General features: G+C 39.7%; 1 protein-coding gene across 1 annotated transcript in view; it reads left to right on the forward strand.

The window, feature by feature from the left end:
• The first annotated feature begins 1,720 nt into the window (after positions 1-1,720).
• dagla (diacylglycerol lipase, alpha) overlaps positions 1,721-18,326 on the forward strand; it is a 47,132-nt gene continuing 30,526 nt past the window's right edge. Inside the window, exon 1 of the mRNA XM_074616469.1 lies at positions 1,721-2,287. The gene's annotated coding sequence lies outside the window, so the exon portion shown is untranslated. The remainder of the gene's footprint in view (positions 2,288-18,326) is intronic.

An 18,326-nucleotide genomic window follows, 5' to 3' on the forward strand; every position in this document is an offset into this window, starting at 1 on the left:
TTTCAAGAAAAAAAGTTGTAATATTACGAGAATAAAGTCATAACTTTATGAGAAAAACAAATAATCTCCTCCTCCACAAAAGAGGCAATTTCCCCTTGGTCCGTGTGGTTCTTTCTTTGGAATAAACGCATTTTCTTGCATAATCTTTTCAAGGTCCTGATAGTTATGATTCTGTGGTGCTGATGTGCTAAAAAATTAAGTATTTCGTTATTTGTGAAACCTGTACTAAAGTATAACTTCACAAGATGCTCCACGTTCCGCATTTTCACACAGGCGGCTCGCTGCTCTATTTTCCCTCTTAAATAACACGTAAAATTACTACTTTATAATATTATGACTATATTCTCATAATATTATGACTTTTTTTCTCATAAATGTATGACTTTATTCTCATATTCCGACTTTTTATCTCGTAAACCTATGACTTTATTCTCGAAATCTCCGATTTATTTATTTTTCCTCTATGTGGCCCTAATACTCCATCGTACGTTTTAGACCAATGTTTATTTGCCACACAAGTCAAGCTTTGCCTGCGTTGCTGTCCTTGTGGTAACCAGGGTAACCACGTGGTAAACATAAAGAACAGTAATTTGGGTAAATTCTAAACTGCTCATGCGTTGTACCGGCCATGGGGGCTTTGTGCGAATTTGCATACTATGCACTACATACTCAATATGTGTACTACCGTTCAACACACTTTTGTGTGAATAAACAGTAGTATGTATCTTTTCGGACGTACTGAGCAGTAATTTATGCGGTTTTTTTTGGACGCAACCCAGGCCTAATCAATTATGCTATTAGACATGTTTGCCTTTAAAGGTCCCATATTATAAAAAAGTGAGATTTTCATGTTTTTTTATTATAAAGCAGGCTTAAGTCCTATATAAATACTGTGAAAGTATCAACACGCTCAATCCACAGAGAAATACACACAGCCCGTATTCAGGAACTGAGCATTTGAAACAAGCTGCCAGGATTTCTGCCCATTCGTGATGTCACAAATAGACCCTTTACACAGATTTTAAACGTAAACATTCTAAATATGTCCCAGTTTATTTCGTGGTTGCAGTGTATATGTGAATGTCATCAGCTGACAGGAAGTACACAGGGACCCAAGCTGTTGCCTAGCAACGCGATTCTGTTGCAATTTCGTCGCAATTCCGTCGAAATGCGCTAAAACGGAGCGTTTCAGACAGAGGGTAAATACAGGCATATTCAGGCTGACAGTATGAGGAAAATAAAGTTTTTTTTTAACATTACAGCATGTAAACATGTTCTAGCAGAAACACAAAATACAAGTATGAACCTGAAAATGAGCACGATATGGGACCTTTAAGGTAAACAAGTGCTATTTGTTCAACAAAACAAGATAGTTCCCTCACACTAACAACTAACTGGACCAAACTAGAGTGTCAGATCCCCGGGGTCTTCCTGTGTGACTTCACTAAAGAGGGAGCGGCATCCTCTCTCTTGGACAACACTGCCCTCTTTGATTCAGATGCAGTTGACTCTTTGATATTCAGGAACCACCGGTGGCGCTCTTTCTCTCTTTCTCTCTCCGCAGGATCTACCGAAGTGTCTGCGGTCTGCTGCCATTTACACAAAAAACCGAGAGTCAGGTGTGCGTAACAACATAGCGTTGTACGGGATTTGCGCAGCCAAAACACGGAAGGAGGGGAATAACCTATTCGTACGGGGAGAACAATCCGAGGCGATCGGAGGGGATGGGCCAGCTGCTGCTGTGGAAACGCTGCCTCCCGTTTTCAGCCGTTACCCGGGTAGTAGCTGGGCAGTCCGGCTGATGGCACACCACACAAGCTACTGAGGAGGGCTCCGTCTTCTTCTTCCAACGCCAAACACCCGAGGCACTCTTACCTTCTGTTGGATAGAAAACCATCATGCCGAGCTCCGACGGAGGGACGTGAAAACGACTTCACTGACCCAGCCGACGACGTGTTGCAGTCAGAGCACCAGAAGCCGTTAGTCTCCAACGGTTAGAAAACCAACCGTCCAGAAGCCGTTAGTCTCCAGCGGTTAGAAAACGGTTAATAGCCGCTCTTCTTTGATGGCATGTACCAGCTCCGGTGGCTCATAACCGAGGAAAGCTCCGCCGGCTCTTTGATGTACCCCCTTCATCCTCCCGTTGTAATGACGTCCGCACGGTTATTATAATATTATCGGTGAGACATTTGTGTGAATTCATCCATCCCAGTGTTTCGGTGGGAGGATATGGGAGAGCGAGGTGAACCGATGCAGCGGGTCTTGGCGAGGCATCGTCAACATACAGGTGAGCAGCCGGATGATGAAGAGACTGACTGACTGACGGATTACCTGCCTTCAGCTATGTGCAGCATGCAGAGGCAGCCAGAACCACAGTGTGACCCGGCTCTTTAATCCATGTTTTTTAGTGCTGGTTTCTTATAGGCCACATCTCCATTAGTTTAGGCCTGCAGGATGCCTCCTTAAGCAGCTGTCCTGATTGAATGAGATAACACACTACATACTGCTGCTGCTGCTGCTGCTGCTCTGGAAGCACACATTATGATGCACATATAAACACCTACAGGGCTGCAGCTAACTATAGTTCAGTGGTTCAGTCATTATGTATTTTTCATTATGTTGTTTTAATGTACAGTATAAAATGCCATAATGACATGTTAGGTAGGTAGATAGGTACTTTATTAATCCCCAAGGGGACATTTCTGAGTTACAGCAGAAAAAGATAGAACAAGCACACAACAAGATTAAGAATACAACAAGAATCAATAAGATAGAAAAAAAGTATTAGCAAGATGATTTTTATTTGATTTTATTATCATTGTGTCATTATGATGCTGTTGCACATATAAACACCTACAGGGCTGCAGCTAACTATAATTCAGTGGTTCAGTAATTGTGTATTTTTCATTATTTTCTTTAAATTTACAGTATAAAATGCCATAATGACAAGTTACAAGAGTCCAAAGTGATGTGGCAGTCTCTAAACTGCCAGCACCCCAAAAGTAATCAGTTAAAGTATGTTAGACACCATTACCAATATTGGTGCTGACTTATTTTTGGTATTTAATATTTAGTATTTGGGCAGTAGTAGCCCAGTCCATAGGGACTTGGCTTTGGAACCGGTTCAAGTCCCTGCATGGACCAAGTACTGAGTGTGAACTGGTAGCTGGAGAGATGCCAGTTTGCCTCTTGGACTCGGCTTTTTAATCCATGTTTTTCAGTGCTGGTTTGAGACTCATTTCTTAAAGGCCACATCTCCATTAGTTTAGGCCTGCGGGATGCCTCCTTAAGCAGCTGTCCTCATTGAATGAGATAACACACTACATACTGCTGCTGTTTCTGTTGCTGCTGCTGGAAGCACACATTATGATGCTGTTGCACATATAAACACCTACAGGGCTGCAGCTAACTATAGTTCAGTGGTTCAGTTATTGTTGTTGTTATTTTTAATTTGCAGTATAAAATGCCATAATGACATGTTAGGTAGGTAGGTACTTAGTCCAACATGTGCATTATTACATATTTGTTAGCTTATTTCACCTGTTTTATTTTACTTATCTTGTCTTATTTACTCATTTTACTAAATGTATCTTACTTAATTGTTATTCTATTAGGCACTGGTGCTAGAAAATAGTACTTTTTTATTTTATACACTTGAACTTGTTGTAATTTTGTTGTATGTTTGAGCAATATCTGGCACAAGAATTTCCTTCGGGATTAATAAAGTTCTATCTTATCTTATCTTATTTTATCTTATTTTATTAATCCCCAAGGGGGAATTTCTGAGTTACAGCAGCAAAAGATAGAACAAGCACACAACAAGATTAAGAATAGAATAAGAATAAATAAAATAGAAAATAAGCATTAGCAATAAATACTCTTAAAAGCTGGTTAGCCAGGGCCATTACTAATGTCCAAAATTTACAGTATAAAATGCCATAATGACAAGTTACAAGAGTCCAAAGTGATGTGGCAGTCTCTAAACTGCCAGTATCCCAAAGTATTCAGTTAAAGTATGAAAGACACCATTACCAATATTGGTGCTGACTTATTTTGGGTATTTAGTAGCTATATGGTCACTTCACTGAGCTTTTCATTACTAGAAGGAGACTCCACTAACCAGACTTAAAGCATATAATATCCAGACTACATGATTTTTATTTTTATTATTATTGTGTCATACATAAATAATATTGCCCAGCCCAAACGGGCTAGTATGGACAGTACAAAAGAAAACGTGATTCATTTTCAACCTCTCCTAACTTGCATACTTCGCACAACCTGTTGTCCTCCTGGATGTTTTTAAATCTACCCACTTCAGGGGCCAGAGAAAGGATTCCTGTTCTTAACTGTGCAACTAAAGACCTTTGACTCCTCGATAAGTTTGCTATAACATCAGATATTCAGTGCCACGATTGTGCTTGATTTGTGGTTTGGCGGTTTGGCAGTAGATGACATGTTTCCTTTTTAAGAAAAGGACCTGGCACAGCGACAGTAAGGGGAATGTCGCACCTGTCTTATCACTCACACTGAGAATATTTGGCTGATAATTAGGTCCCTCCTTTTCTCACGACTTCCAGTTGTGGATATAGTTTTTCTCTCTGCCCGTGCAAGGGCAGGTTGTCTGTGTGCAAGTGTTTTGTATGAGCAAGTTTTAATGTTGTTAATTTATGTGTTGTCTGTTATTTTCACTATAACTGTCTTGCTGCTATCTTTGTCAGGTCTCCCTTGTAAAAGAGATCTTTGATCTCAATGGGATTAACCTGGTTAAATAAAGGACAATCAAATAAAAAAGTGCAAAATGCCTTCATTCAGCAAGTTGGGGAATGCCGAGCTGTCCCAACGATGATAATGGGCACCTCTAGCTTTATCTAATAATGTAAAAATTAAGAATATGACTATCCAGTCTAAGAGTTATACAGTTTTTGAGCAAAATGTTAGTAATTACACATAAAGTGGCCTGTTGTAATCTTCTGTTTTATGCTAAGGCACCAGATAAGTTTCTTATGAGCAGAGTGTTTATGAGTCTATATATCCCAGCTTCTACTACTTACATCTTTCTTAGTGATTTCTGCACTGCGTCCTGCATCTTACCGTAAGCCTATTGAGTATAGGCTAGCTCACACAAAACATATTTAATACATTTAAGTAAAAAATCAACCCAAGCCCATCCATGTAAGGCTGCATCAATACCAGTGTTTACACTTCACTGGCATCCCTGTAGGCTTCAACCCTAGTGGAAACCCAAATGCCTCCAGGGAGGCCTGGCAACAGTGTGTTGCCTCTTTGTTTTCCAAAGCACATACACACAATGTGTGACCTCTCCTTGTGCCAGTAAACTTGCTCCTCTGCTCTAATATTGACAGCTTTTTTTAGATATATGATTGAACAGGGCGTAATGCTGGTGTTTGGGTGTTAACCAGTAGAAATCACAGTGCTTTGGGACGAAGCAGCGGCCAAGTAGAGAATTTTGCTGTATTAAATTACCACTTATTTCTCATATTTGTGTCTTTATAATTTGGACTACAGCCTTATAGGAATGTGTGCTGTTGCATGTGTAAATCAGGGATGGTCAGAGTTCGGATCAAGAGTATGTCTACAGGACAGGGTATAAGAAAATAAGCTTGTTAATTTTTAAATAACTACTCAGCTTGAATGGGAATATAACACGACTACATACAGTTATTGATCTGCAGACAGAAGGAAGTCCTGTGAGATATAACTGTCTTGGCGGTTTGATGTGGGTTTTTTATGTTTCTCTTGTATCTTTGTTAGTACCTCTTTAGTCAAAGGTTAGTGCCGTTTGTTAAGTTTTCTAAGTTTGCTAATTATTCATCTTCATGTTTTTGTCCTCAGCTTCCCCTTCCTTATATAGTTTGTGCTTCTCTAAAAGCCTTTGCGTTAAAATACATAATAAGGCTTTAGGATTTGTAGTCATTACATTGAATGCCTACTATATTTTTTAGAGGCCTTTTCATAATCATTTAGGACAATAATGTCACTGCATCAGAGCCATTATCTGGAAATAACACACACCCTCTGGCCATTATTATGAAACATGGTATAAATACCATGTGTATGTTGTTTTTATGTATATGAAGCCATAGATATCATAAACCCATGTTGATATACATTATACGTACTTCTGTGCTGTAACAAACACCATGTAAAAGGAATAAATCAGCAGCAGTCTTAAACTAACGATGGACATAAGTTTGGGAGCAAAAGTTACAGGCCTGTATTTAACAGCCCGTCTGTACTGCCGTGTTTGCTGCGTAGATGACGTGTAGGTGAGAGAAGAAAGGAAATTCTATTTTCAACAGATTTAAAAAAAATATATATATATATTTACAAAATATCTTACCACTCATCAACTATAAACCGAGGAATCAAACTCTCCATTTTGTAATGAAACTGTGTGTTAGGTAGGTACTCACTCACTTAGGGGAAAATCCCTTCCATTAATTGATATATTTATCAGCTAAACTGAGGAGTTAAACTACAAACATTCAGCTCAGGTATAAATTTCTTTCTTTCTCTGAGATAATGAACCCAAAATGAGATACTCTTGTAGTTTGAATATGCCACAGGCCCTTGAAATTGAAGTTCATTTTGTTGTCTGTGTGCAGAATACATGTAGGCTTAAAAGGCACATTTTAATGCAAAACATGTTAATTAAAATACAATAATTTAATAATGGATTAATTATTTTTGAATGGACTGAAAATTGTTTATTCTAAAAGTTTGGAAAAAATGGGAAACAAGAGTTCCAGTATAACCTCTGTGTATTCACTTGTCAGACATGAAGCATAGCAAAAGTAAGTTCATGAGCGATAACGAGGCCATTAACATTTTCAAGTGCATCATGGGACATGTGATCCAAATATGTGAAAGGGCATCACTCTGAGATATTCCCCGGGAGGCAGTATTGATGATCTGGCAGGTGCTTTGCGGGCGGATGTGTGTTTGTGTGTCTCCCCTCCCCGGACACACTTTGCACGTGTATTGCAAAATCCATAAGCTGCAGAACTGAAATCATGTGGTTCTGCAGTGATGCCATTATTAGACAACTGTTTGAGAAATACAAAAATGTGCCTATTTTAAAGCACCTCAATACATTGGGCACACTGCTGAAATCCTGTGGCTGCAGGAGCGTGTTGCATGGACAAAACTGCTGCAGTTATTTTCAGTATCTGACCCGATACATGACAAACAGATCTGTGCATGGTTTGTGGCAGCATGCCACAAGACAGGTTGGCAGAGCACATATGTTACCACCCCAACACACACACACACACACACACGCACAAAAACATTCATGTATATACACAAACACACACATGCAATCTGCAGTGCACATACTATCACATCAACTGAAAGAAGAGAAAATGGAGTGGGAAGAGGTGAAAGGGATTGAGTGGGTGGCAGTGGGAGAAAAAGATGGAGAAAGAGGCAGAGGGAGAGTAGGAGTGAGTGGCACATGGCTTTCAGTCTAAAAAAAGATGAGCAACACGAAACCAAAACCAGAATCTGGATTAGCTAGATAAGGAAGAGGAGGGTGGTGGGGGTGGGGGGGTTGGGGGGGGGACAGGGGAAGGCTCGAGGAGAAAATGTAGGTTTCCTCTGCACCGAAAAAATGGTGCAGATGCACACGCTCGGTTTCATGCTCATAAATGTCCTCTAAAATATGAATACTGAATGAGTGTGTGGGTAGGAGGAGAAGAAGGAGAGAGCATGAGGACGGGAAGACAGAAGATGAGAGAGAGGCAGAGGGTGAGATGGAGAGAGGAGATGGGTGAGATTCTTTAGGATGGACAGAATAGCGCTGTGGTGTGACAGAATAGGAAGAGACAGGATCGTTAGAGGACAGCAGGAGCAGAGCCAGGGATGTGACAAATGCTGGAGACAGAATCTTGATCTGAGCAGAGTGTAACACTGACCCAGGCAGAAAAAGAGAGAGACTGGAGCAGATGGATGTATGACAGAGGAGCAGAGGAGACGGGAGAGATTTTTGGGACCGTGCTGCAGTCGAACCATCACACCAGCCGGGCTTAACCACAGCATTCTCAGTAGCCTGTCTGTCCAGGATCGGGTCCTCACTACATGCCACCTCCTCTTCAAATTGTCCCCCCAAGCAAATGTTGTTCCTTTCTTGTTGATTCCTATTGATTCTGACACCATAAGAATCTACCTGCAGGATAGGGGAGTCGCGGCATACCTGTGTGCCTAGAGAGCTTCTCTTTAATGATAGTTCAACTGAATGTGCAACCGCTTTAACACACAACCCCAGGGATATCACTTGATATTGATATGTTTCAATGTTGGCATGGGATGATTACCGATTAAGGATTACCCAAAATAATTGCGATATTATCCTGCTAATCATGGAAATATGGTTAAAACTCCTACATTGGCACTAAACATACTGCAATCACTTTACCTTACATTTAGTTAAGAACCAAATATTTTGATTGCATTCACTTTATAGCTTGCTCCACCAAAGCTGCGCTCTCTTTCTCTCTCATTGAGTCAGGGAGGACGGGGCAACTTTGAATGGTCCTTTTACAAATGCCAACTGACAATGCTGCATATATACCTTTTTAAATCAAGCTCTATTTTTCACTTCTCTACAGTGATAGCGAGCTGGACCGCTTTTTCAAGCCACTCGTGAAGCCATACATTTTGTTTGTACACACAGCATGAATAATATTGTTATAACATTGTTTTGTGAAAAGTAGATTTTTTTTCCTTTATAATGTCACTATTACTTGATGCTTTGACAACACTGTCCTTGTTACATGCATGCCAATAAAGCATATTAAATTATGATTACTCCCAGCTATTTTAAAATATAAACATTTTTCATTCACCAAATAAAAGCACCACGTTGAGTATTCATATAACATGGATCGGCACAGGACTTCCATACCTACTGCAGAAACTAAATGTGCTACAGTGAATGTCAGATACAGTACATCCAGGATGTATGCAGATGCTGGAGTGAAAGCTGGAGTCTGTTCACCTGTGTCCTCTTTGGCACACCTTAGTTTACATATAATCTCTACTGACCTCCAGTATGTGTGAGTAAAAGCTCCTGTATTTGAGGCTGACATTCAGAGTCACAGTGTGTGAAGAGTGGTAGATGACCTATAACCAGGGAAGAGTAAATAATCACACCGCTACTGATCATTGAAGCTTTGTCTACAGGTGTTTCGTACACACAGCTTCCCTTTTTCTAAGACAACCAGGCATCCTGTTTTATTAAATATCAGATCATAGACTGTAAACAAGAAGTGGACTTAGTCACCCATTGGTTTGTGGACTGCCGTTTTGAAGCCTCAAGTTCGGCATTTTGACCGTCGACATCTTGTTTTTTTGCAACCAGAAGTCACACGAGAGGGTGGAGCTAAGTACAACCGAACGCTGAAGAAGACATTTTTAGGCGACCAAAATGTTACAATTAATTTTCATGAGCTGAAACCACACTGTGAAAGGGTTAAAGTTGTAAGACGAAAACACGGACAACACCCGTACCGGACAAAACCGTGGTAGTAATCTAAAGCCACGCCCTAAAGCATCCCCTGCTTTATGGTCTATTTGACTCTAAATGGGACCATAATTTACTAAATGAACATCATGCTGTATTGAAGAAGACTTGAAACTAGCGATTGAGACCATAAACTCATGTTTACAATGTTTACTGAGGTAATACATCAAGTGAGAAGTAGGCTCATTTTTCTCATAGACTTTTATACAATCAGACTTCTTTTTGCAACCAAAGGAGTCGCCCCCTGCTGGCTGTTAGAAAGAATGCAAGTTTAAGGCACTTCTGCATTGGATTCATTTTTCAGAACCGGAGGTTGCCCACTGTGCCAGACTAAATGTGAACCCCTGCGAAAAAAACAGTTGTTTATTGGTGGCCTCCATCTGTTCAAACTGTAATAATAAACACAAAGCTGCTTGAAGTGATGCTCTACCCCAAATCTGTCTTTTGGATTATCAGACAGTCTCCTCCTGTAGGCCTGGGAGTAGCCTGATAGTTAAATGGTGACACATTTTCACAGCAAAACATCCATAGAAACTTCTTAACCTCCCCTTGCAGCATAATCCAATTCTCTGCTCGTGGTGTATAATCTGTAGAATGTATAAGTGTATAATCTGTAGAGTTTCACTGTGATATGGCTGAACACTTCACAGCTTCAGAGCTTTGAGGGGCTGTTTCTGGAGAAAATGTGTTTGGAAAACTCTGAGATGATTCTGAATGGTTTATGTGGACATTTTGATGGTGACTTTTTTCAACATGAACAACTGGTTATTATTCTTCTTTACCTTTTATTTATTCAGGGGGAGGTTCATTGAGAGCAATGCTCTCTTTTTCAGGAACGCCCTGATCACAATCACACAGTTCACACATTCACACATTCACACCTGGAAGCTGCCCAGTACAACCACAGTCTGATCTGCTGGTCACTGAGCAGCTCCACTGGAGCGGTTGGGGTTAAGTGCCTTGCTCAAGGGCACCTCAGTGGTGGTAATGAGGGAGGGGCAAGCACTCTTTTTTCGCTTTCCCACCCAGATTTATCCTGCCGGTCCGGGGGATTGAACCGGCGACCTTCCGGTCTCAAGCTATTCATTATTGTTGACTTTTTGTTCAACATTTTATTCTGGCCTATGTTTTTATGTTTTTAGTCTGTATTGTTTTATCTTGATTTTTGCACTATTTTAACTTATGTAAAGCACTTTGTAACTATGTTTGGAAAGGTGCTGTACAAATAAAGTTTATTATTTTTATTATAAGCTCGCTTCTCTAACCTTTAGGCCACCACTGCCACAAGTCAAGTTGAAGATGAGAATACAAATTTTGTACAATGACCTTTTAAGCCTGCAGAGGGTGTTTGTTTGATACACAAAATATACTGCAGATTATCTTTGGATCACTTTTTGGTACCTCGCCATAAGGTTTAGGTTTTGAACGATGATGTTGCAGAAGCATATTCAATAACTGTAAGACTCAGGGTTTGTATTTCTTTGTTATGATAATGGATTTGAATTTATCATCCTGTTTGTTTTCAAACCAGTTTATAAGATCTGCTCTCTCCTGTGTGTGTGACGATGTTTGCCAGACAAAGTAAATATTCTATTGAGCTTGGTTACAGTGGTGATAGATGTGGAGGTTTCTCAGGGAGAGAATGTGATAGAAAATAAAGAGGCTGTAACCAGCAGGCTGGGTGCCACAGCTTGGCTTGATACTGCTGCTGTTGCTGCAGCAGCAGACTTCACTATGTGAATGAGATGGAATAGTAGGATACTAAAACACCTGCTGCTAGTCATACCGGATCAACCTGCTGTCTGTAAAACAAAGAACTAATGTGGAGTTCAGATGGGACTTGAGTTTGCCGTTTGTGCAGATTTTAGATTCAGGTGCAGCATCTTTATCTACCTCGGGGATGATGTATTGATGTAGTGACGGTTTGAGCAGTGAGACCAGGTGAGTTTTACCGTTTATTAGCAACGATGGATACGTGTGTGTACCAACCAAATGAAGACATAATAGAACAGCTCGATTTTTTTTTTTTTATCACCTATAGTGTTAAAAGCCTTGTGTATGTAAAAATAAGATTATTGTGGATTTTACTACGCTATAGCATGTGTAGGAGATGCATCAGACAATTCAAAGGCATTGATTCTCAGTAAAACATCTCTGCTGCTGTGCTGCATGCCAGTGCCCTGTTTGTTTCATGTCAAAGACAAAGCCGTAATGACGGACGGGGAGCCCTGTCATTGTTGTTACATCATTGTTGTTGCATCACGTGGGTGCGGGCCTGGGCCTGGCACACAGTAGCACGCTGCGCCGAGCACAAAAGCATTGCTCACATGCAGGAATATGTCACAGTCTTTTCACAAAACACATGTCATTTGGATCCAGACGGAGTCACCAGCTCAGGATGAGAGTCAAGAGTTTGCATGAGTCATGGCGAATGCGGTGAGCAGTGAGCAGAGTCAGTGACAGCAGCTCAGCCTGGAGCGGTCTGTGTAGTAGAGTTGCCCTAAAGGTCAGGTTTTAGACATTTAGGTGCTCTTTTGATCTCAGGTTACAAACAGCAGGGTGTGTGTGGTGTGTGCCAATTTCAGGTGCTGGAACTGAATGTATTTATCGCTTGAGGAGGTTTGAAAATACAAACTTGTTTGAAATTTCTACCTCAGTAATAACATCAGGCGGCTTCTCTACTATTCCCTCAACATTAATAAGTGATTGGCTCAGCGTTTGTTTTCATCCTGACTCTGCATCACCTCCCAAGTAAATCATGGAGGGTATCATTTATTTTATATGAGCAAAGAATATGTTAGTTATAGCCACAGTAGTATAGGAATTGTGGCTATTTGGTTAGTGGAATTACAACAGCGTATTAGAGCCATTCTAGGTAAAAAAAAAAAAATGATTACAGAGCCAGGGGAGGGGGGTAATATTCTGAGAAAAACCTCAGAATTTACGAGAAAAAACTCACAAATTTGAGAGATTATTAAGTCAGAAATTTACGTGAAGAAAACTTGGAAAACTGAGCAAGGCGAAAGGTCCTGAAAGATACATCTACACATTTTCTTTCATGTTATTTTATGAACACAAGTACTAATATTATAGAAGTAACGGGAAAACAGAGACGACAAACTTCTATCTTAGATTACACAAAGGCGTGTGTCTTATTTCAGCACAGCGAACACTAAAAACCAACTGTTGAGAAGGCGTTACTCCGAACAAGCTGCGTTATCATAGTTACACATGACGGTTTTACCCGTCACTGTGCCAGTGTGAAGGGAATACAACACAGAAGAGGCACATACCATAACTGCTTGTGTTGAACCACAGATTATGGTGAATTATTAATTATTATTAATTATTATTAATTTAATATCTGAAATTCTGAGTTTTTTTCTCAGAATATTACCCTCCCCCTCCCCCGGCTCTGTAATTTTCTTTTTTTTAACCTACTGTGGCCCTAATACGGCGTCGTATGGAATAACAAATCTGTTGTCATATCTTAAATTACAATAAATAGTCATGCAGGTTATGAAGACTTGCTTATCTGAGTGCATCAATATGCTTTCAAAATAAAACAAAATCTAATTGTGGTTATTGATATACACTAGTGAGTGCACATGTCCATTTAGTGTTTATAAAAATATAAATCCAAAATGTGTCAGAGCTTAAGTGTTGTATTTACACAGACAGGAAAGGGTTGCATGAAACAAAGGGAGGGGAGCCAGGCCCTGCCCAGTTAGACTATCTATGAATCCACAGAATGTCTCCACATAAGAAGTCATTTCACAGTGTATGGTATCCACAGCCATGGTACATATGTTTTCCATGCATATACCTTATAAATAGGGCTGGGCCATATGGCCTAAAAATTAAATCTCAGATTTTTTTCCCATCCCATCCGATTTATGATTTTAATTGATTTTTTTCTTCTTAAAAACAAACTAGGTGTACAAAAGACAGAGGAATGATTAACTTTCACCTATGGCTGGGCAATATGGAGAAAATTAAATGTCACAATATTTTTGACCAAATACTTCGATATTGGGACGAAATTGTGGGGTTGACTACTGGTGCTTCCACAGAATACAAAATGAGTATTTTCGATAAATGAACACCAGTAATGTGGATATAATGACTAAGTGGGTAAAGGCAAATAATACAACAGCTAGAACAGTCCGGTAAGTTCAGAAAATTACATAATTTTATTGTAATGCAGCCTTTAAAACCAGGAAAAGACAACACATATGCCATATTACGATATCCAAAATCTAAGACGATATCTAGTCTCATATCACAATATCGATTAAATATCGATATATTACGCAGCCCTACTTGTAAAGTGAAAATATGACATCCAGTAGTCTATATTTAAACTTTGCTGTATGCAAATATGCTGGGTTGGACCCAATAACTGATGATGAGTCCTGATGGTGTTAATTCTCTTTTTGGCCGGCTACTTGTCATCGTGTCACATGGATTTGCAAAGGTTTCATCACAATGAAATGAAATGTTCATGTGTGGCTTGAGCTATTGATAATTCTGGCTTTTTGAGTGAAGTGGCTGCATGCTGTGAAAGTACAATTAGTCAGCCAAGTCTGTCATCTATTTTTGCCGTGTGCAGGTTTTTGAAATGATCAGTATGTTGTCATAATTTACGTCAGTCCAAGTGTGTCCAGTGAGGCCTTAACTAGAGCTACAGCGATTAATCGATTAGTTGTCAACTATTAAATTAATTGCCAACTATTTTGATAATCGGTTTGAATATTTTTTTTAAGAAAAAATGTTTAAGATTGCAGCTTCTTAAATGTGAATATTTTCTGGCTTCTTTACTCCTCTATGACAGTAAACTGAATATCTTTGAGTTGTGGACAAAACAAGACATTTGAGGACGTCATCTTGGGTTTTGTGAAACACTGATCAACGTTTTTCACCATTTCCTGACATTGTATAGACCAAACAACTAATCGATTAATAGAGAAAATAATCAACAGATTAATCAACAATGAAAATAATCATTGGTTGCAGCTGTTGCCTTAACACCATAACAATTTTTATGTGTGTTTTTGAAAGATATTTAATTATTGTACGGAAAAAATAAGCTGTAGACCTTTTTTGAGATAGAGATTGACTGTATTTGTGTGTGTTGGTCTATTTAATGCAGCCGTCATTGTCACAGGAACATGGTATTTCACACTCTTAACAATTCATTTTGCTCAAATCACACTGCATGTCTTTTATTTTCTGAAGATACGCAGTTTCCTGATCGTATATATCTTGTAGAAATAAAACAATCTCCACCTTTCTCAGTTGGTTAAAGAAGTTAAGTTTACCACAAAAGCAACTCAGTGCACCACAGTTTAAACTGGTGGCTGGGGTCCCTGTGTGTGTGTGGAAAAAAAAAAAGAAGCTGAATGTAAAGTGTAATGATCTGCTAGCATTTCACTATGGTGAAAACAGTCTAAGTGCATCTGCTAATGTTTACAACAGAAGCTTAACAGCACCACTAACAGGCTAACATCCCCTGGGTGATGGATGGGAGAGCCGCTGGTGAGGATGCGGGGTTGAGACGTGTACTGATGACCAGAGTCTTCTTCCATGAAATGAGGCCAACAGATCTCGCCAGAGGTCAGGGCTGATTAGTTGTCCACAGAACTGATTCCAGTATGTCTCAGTGCAGTGTGATAGATTACCTATACTTACGATTATTGGGCCAGTGTACTACTGTAAGGTTTTGAAAAAGGCATGGTTGACTCCGGGGAGGATTTCCAAGGACTATAGTCACAGCTGTACTGTACTGTCATTTGCAGACTTACAGATCGTTAAAGGGACATTTTTCTGAGGTGTTCTTGGAAAATTGATCTCCTCAGAACCTCGGGAGCGATCAATCGTAAATATTGACTGACTTCAGAATCTGTGGTTACAGTTGCTGTCTCACAGAGGCCTGAAAAGTGAGAATACAGATTTAATAAATGTAACCTAGTCCGGCCTGCTCATGGTCGTTACAAATGAGTTATGAGACCACATTAACAAAAAAGATGATTGTGACTGATAGCTGATAATGATAATGGTGCTAATAATAATGCTTGTCTGAAAGCAATTTACAAAATGCTTCACGGGTCATAACTGCTGAAATTATGAATCGGTTAATCAACCGACAGAAGTTTATCGTTATGTGTTTATCAGCTTCTTGAAAGTGACGATTTGCTGCTTCTCTCTGTTTCATATCAATGTAGAGAGCTTATCTTTGGACTGTTGGACAAATTGGGCATCACCAAGGGCTCTGGGTAATGGTGATAAGCATTTCATTCATTTTTTAACATTTTATAGATTTGGCCATTAATCAAAAGAAATAATCAATTTTGAAAATGATCATTAGTTGCAGGCCTATTCATGACAAAATAGAATAAAACAATAAAAGGAATAAATAAGGAACAGATGGTCAACATACATTTTTTTTTAAAAATGGTGGTTAAGCAGTCATGAAGTTTTTCTAATAACAACATTTTATCCCTAAAACATAGCACATTTTGGGTTTTTTTTATGGCTGTTGACAGTATTTTCTGATTCATGGAGTGATAAAAAGAGATATCCAAATCTTTGACTCCAATATGTCAACAAAATGAAACAAGAATTTTGAACCTGGCGTCCAATGTTCAGCTTTCTGTTCTGGAAATGTATGGAAATTAGCGCATATCTGATAAGATAATGCTCCATTTGCATATTTAAACATACATTTTCAGAAAACTTGTTATGCAAAGAATTATTGCCTTAGTGTAAATAATCAACTGGGGAAGTTTCATGGAGATATCTATTAGTTAAATTAGCACCCTATACACATCCCCATAAGGCAACAGTTATCTACAAGGCAGTTTGCAGGCTGCAAAAACCTTAATTTGAAAACCAGAATCACCCAATGCATGCTGGGATAGTCTCAATCCTCCGTGACCTGAACGGGATGAGCAAGAAAACGGATGGATGCATGGACAGATGGAAGCAGCTGGCACTGCTTCCTTATAATAACTTTACTGAGTAGATCTACACTTTACACTTCAACAAGGTCACACTGTTACTCTCTACTGTAATCCCATTTAATTTATAATTATGTCATAATGTTTTTTCCACTGTTGAAGTCTCCGCTGGGAGTTTAAACCATATCTTCACAACAGGCCTGAAGGAGAGTGCTGATAACACTGTTATAGGGTCCCTGGAGGTCTAGTGAGCGCCTTCAGCATTTAAGAGATCTGCTTGATTTCACCGGCCTGATTGTTTTGGCCTAAATGAGATTTGGGGGGAGTTCAGTTCAGATGTTCACTTATTTTCTTTTCCCCTCTTTCTTTCCTCCCCCCTTCCTCCTACTGTCCTCTTTAATGTTACTCCAACCCAGATAGAGTTTTTACAAGTAGCCGTGAGGTAACTTCAGTCACATGAATTCACATGCCCTTGTTTCCTTCACTCTCAAAGCTGAAGAGCCACATAGTCGGCTGAAATTAACAACTGGAATCTGTAGGTCAAGAGTTGTGCCACACGTAATGTACGGTGTATTACTCAAGCTTTGGCTTTTTACAAATAATCACAGCGGAGTACCCAACCCAAGCTTTATATCAAGGTATCCAATCATGTGCTGTGGAAAGCTGAGAGTGAACACGGCTGTCTTCCAGCTGATTTCACTGAGTCGCCTGTCCTTTGTGGTTGAAGGTCTGCCAATCAGTGAAACCACCTGCTGTAGTTCCTTGATTGGAAGGAAAACCTCCACCTCTCACGGTTTGACCCTTCTGCTTTCGCTGCAGTTAGCCAGTTGTAATCACCTGCCAACACAGCTCAGCTCAAGTTGCTGTGAAAACAAATTTTTGTGGCACTAAAACATTGAAGGAATTAGTCGTTAACTGGGCATAAATTGTCCTGTAATATTTGTGCCCACTGCATGAATTTACAGTTTCTCGCTGTGTTGTTATATCAGTTTCATACGCCTCGGTGTGGCAAATGCTGTTCTGTCTGCGTGGTCTCAAGTGGCATAGACTGTATATAAGAAGTGGATGTAGTCACCGTGACGTCACCCATTGGTTTGTGGACTGCCGTTTTGAAGTCTCGAGTTTGGCATTTTGGCCGTCGCCTTCTTGGTTTTTTGCAACCAGAAGTGACACGAGAGGGTGGAGCTAAGTACAATTGAACGCTGAATAAGACATTTTTAGGCGACCAAAACATTTTACAATGAAATATTAATGAAATGAAAACACACAGTGAAACGGTTAAAGTTGTAAGACAAAAAAACGGACAACTCCCAGACCAAACAACGCCGTGGTAGTGACCTGTCAATCACAAGGTAGCAGCGCCCTAAAGCATAACCTTTATGGTCTATTTGACTCTAAATGGGACCATAATTTACTAAATGAACATCATGCTGTATTGAAGAAGACTTGAAACTAGTGATTGAGACCATAAACTCATGTTTACAATGTTTACTGAAGTAATAAATCAAGTGAGAAGTAGGGTCATTTTCTCATAGACTTCTATACAGCCAGACTTATTTTGCAACCAGAGGAGTCGCAGCATTGACTTCACTTCTCAGACCCGGAGTTGTCCACTGGGTATGAGCCCCTTTTCATACAGGTACATGTCGAGGTTTGAAAACAGGGATGCATGAGATAACAGAAACCCCTTAAAATCAAATCTCGCAGCCTTACAGTGAATATCAGTTTCATGAAGCTCACAAGACTGTTACGGGTGCAGATTCAACGTTATAGCTGTGTTTTGAGCCTGTAGTTTATTGTGCAGTTAAGCATTAAGTGTC

Source organism: Sebastes fasciatus, chromosome 2 (genome assembly GCF_043250625.1).
Source record: "Sebastes fasciatus isolate fSebFas1 chromosome 2, fSebFas1.pri, whole genome shotgun sequence".
NCBI lineage: Eukaryota > Metazoa > Chordata > Actinopteri > Perciformes > Sebastidae > Sebastes > Sebastes fasciatus.